Source organism: Tupaia chinensis, unplaced genomic scaffold (assembly GCF_000334495.1).
Source record: "Tupaia chinensis unplaced genomic scaffold, TupChi_1.0 Scaffold147218_1, whole genome shotgun sequence".
In the NCBI taxonomy this organism is placed as follows: Eukaryota; Metazoa; Chordata; class Mammalia; order Scandentia; family Tupaiidae; genus Tupaia; species Tupaia belangeri.
Window position 1 is genome coordinate 65,251 of NW_006207069.1, and position 3,680 is coordinate 68,930.

The following is a 3,680-nucleotide window of genomic DNA, read 5'->3' on the forward strand; positions in this document are numbered from 1 at the left end:
GGAATCTTGGGCACGCACGCACACATGCCCAGCGTGAGTTTTAAGCCACCGGGTCCGGGACGTGAACCGCGGTCGACTACGTGGGAGTCCAGCGACATAGCCATTACTCTAACTGCTGGTTCCTGAGCTCTATCTTGAAAATATCTTAAGATGAAGAAATCCCAGCACCACACTGATTGTTACAACCGACATCAGTGGCTGACATTGCCCAAACACTACTGTATTAGCATATATCGCTAGTGTGTGCAAGGTCCCATTTGCCAAATCTCCATTTTTCCTCACATTTTTCAATTCACACCTTTCCTTTGCTTTCAGAATATTAACTCGAACTATAATATCCTGAGATTTTAAAAACTGTAACATACCCCTACCAGAATCCACTCATCTGCTGACTACATCTGTGCTTGTACTTTCTTCCTTACCTCTGTTAAAATGGAAGGCATGCTCACACTTCCTTCCAATGCTGGTGAGTGTTTGTTCTGAATTTCATTTTTCTTAAACTTTGTGCAGACCATTTATCTCTCAGGAGATTGTTTGTTTTATTCCTCTGTATTATAACTCCTTCTGTTGATTCACTACCATTAGCATTTTAAACACTCTAGCTATTTTCTTTTCTTTTCTCTTTTTTTTTTCACTTAACCCATCCTATTGTAAATGACTTGCTCAAACTTAATCACTGTTCAATTTCTTCCCTACTTACCCAGCCTGATTTGTTCCTATGACTCTAAACTGCTCTTATAAAATGTATTAATCATCACCATAAAAATTTATAATAAATATATTCAATTTGTAATGATTTTACCCCATTTGAGGAATTTCTTGATTTTGAACAATTATTTCTAAGAGTATCTAGCAAAACTAAATCCACCGGTTTTTAAAAATGCTCCATCTCTTGACCTTTTTTCCAATATCCTTTGAAGGTTTGGTTCATCTTCCTTACTCTGGTGGACTGGGAATTCTCAAGATTCTATTTGAAGTCCTCTGCTGTATAAAGTCCACAACCTCTCCCTGCAATGCCACATTCTTTCAGAAGTCTATTTCCCATTATTTTGTTCTGATACCACTCACATCTTCATTTGTAAAGAATCTACTCTTAGAACCCAAGGCTACCAGAATATATGCTATACAATGGCGAAGAATATGTTTTCTTCTCTATTATGTCTTCCATGCAAAGAACACCATTTACTCTGTGTAGCTGTTCAAGAAATACTCAGTTACATATACATGTGTCTGTCATATACAATCCATTAAAACTCAATATTGCTAAATTTGAATTCACTAAATGCTGATGTCCTCCATTTACAAAATCTGCCATCAATGTAAATGGCACAGTCCCCCAAGCAGATAGTGTTCTTTATCCTGAACCATTCTCTTTCACTTACAGCTACATTCAAATCCATAAAATTCCACATAGCTCTTCATCCCCATGAGGGTATGCCCCCACTTCAGCCTCCCATCAGCACATGATGTAGTGCTTTTTCCTTCTTGAAGCAATCTCCTTTTTATCTGTCATAGTCCAACATTCTTCATTCTTCTTCCTCATCACGATTTCCTATCTATAGATTTTAAAGACTTTCTGTCTAATAATGCCATGTGGATCAAGAGGCTAAATCCTTCTCTAAGCTCCAGGCTTATCAACTAAGTTCGTACTTTGATAAAGCTCACGGGCCAAAGACTTGCAGAAATGGATCTATAATAAAAGAGGCTAGAAGACCAACAGTTGGCGTAATGGCTATGTCGCTGGACTCCCATGTAGTCGAGTGTGGTTCGAGTCCCAGACCCAGTGGTTTAAACTCATGCCGGGCATGTGTACATGTGTGTCCAAGATCCCAAGAGGAGAATGGAGGAGAAGGGATTGCGGCGTGGCCATCCCCCCGGGGAGGTGATTTCTCGCTTTCTGTCTCTCTGTCTTTCTGGCGAGCACATGTGCCCTATAGCAAAAACCTCCCAAAACAAAACAAAAACAAAACAAAACAAAAATGGAAAGAGGCTAGATTTATTGGCCTGGTATGGCAGAGGAAAACACACACGTAGGAAACAATGGAGCTCTCAAGAAGAGAGAGTAAAGGAATGATATTGACAGGCATGGGATTGCTGGAGCTGGCCCTAAAATAGCACAAGCCGAGAATGTCAGACTTTGTAAACTGGGGGAGTTTCTGGAATAGCTAGGAATTGTATTTTCTGTTTCCATGATCAGTTTGTCTTAGTTCTTATCATAGGAGAGATAAGTTTCATACAAAGAAAATAGTACTAAAAGTGTTAGAAACTTAGGGCCATCAGGTGGAGTACTGCTTAAGGCACTGAACTCCTGTGTGGCCAGCCATGGTTTGAGTCCCAGAACCAGTGGCTTGAAACTCACTCCAGGCACATGTGCATGTGTGCCTAAAATCCCAAGAGGAAGATAGAGAAGAAGGGGCTGCAGGGTTGGCCAGCCCCCTGAGGGTGATTTCTCACTTTCTGTCTCTCTGTTTCTCTAGTCAGCATATGAGCGCTATAGCAAAAATCTTTCAGAAAAAAAAAAGAAAGAAGAAAAAAAGAAAGAAGAAAGAAAAATATAAATAAAAAATAAAATAAAGTGTTTGAGACTCAACACTTTACTTATGATGCACATTATGTCCTGCTGTTTGTCTGTCTCGTGAATCAGCAGGCAATTTGCAAGTGTGATTTCTGTTTTAATTTCAATCTTCTCCTTATAACCCAAGTTGCCAGTGGGGCCAACTTTCTGCTTATCAATAAAAGTCTGCACCCTGTGGTGCCATAAAAGCATTTCCCATTGAAATCCTTTTCAGAAACAAAAACGGAAACCTACTCTTAAAACTTCATACTCTCAATCTTTCCCTTTCTCAGTAAACAGCAACAATAGACACTGAAAAATTAGACGGAACATTTTCTAATATATATTTTTTTAATTTCTTCATTCTCACAGACATTTTATCACCAAGTCTGTTATTGCTTACTCTGACACAGAGCTCTCATTTTCTACCTTTCAAATTGCCGCTGTTCTTACACTTTCTCATCTCCACACACAGCAGAGGCTCAGAAACCAGAAAATCAAAAAAGTTGCTTTCATGCTTAATGTAGCCAATGCTTTTCTTTCACTGAAAATTGGCCAACACTCCTTGGCCAGGCCAGGAGGCTCTCATTACCTGGGCCCACCTACCTCTGCAATCTCCCCTCAGGCATTCTCCTTATTCACCACTGTGCTCTAGCTTCATAGTCCTCCTTTCAATTTAACAATAGCAGATTCTATTTTTCTCTTATTAGCTATTCGGGTATAGTTTATATATATTTTTAAAACATGTAACAATGTAGTGTCACACATTTTGGTGAGTTCATACACATGTAGTATGCTCACACTATCACCTCAACCAAAGTGTCCATTATATAATATCCCAAAATTCCCTTGTTCTTTTATGTTGTTGTTTGATGCAGGCATTTAGCATGAGATTCACCCCCTTAATATAATTTACAGTGTGCATCACCATTCTGTTAGCTATTAGTATTATGCAGTACAGGAAATGTCTAGAATTTATTTATCATCTTTTTTTTTTTCTTTTTGAGAGAGAGTTTTTTACTATTGGGTGCATGCACTCGCTGGAGAGCCAGAGAGAGAATGGGAGATAGAAAGTGAGAAATCATTATCCAGGGGGATGGCCACACCACAAACTCTTCTCCATTCT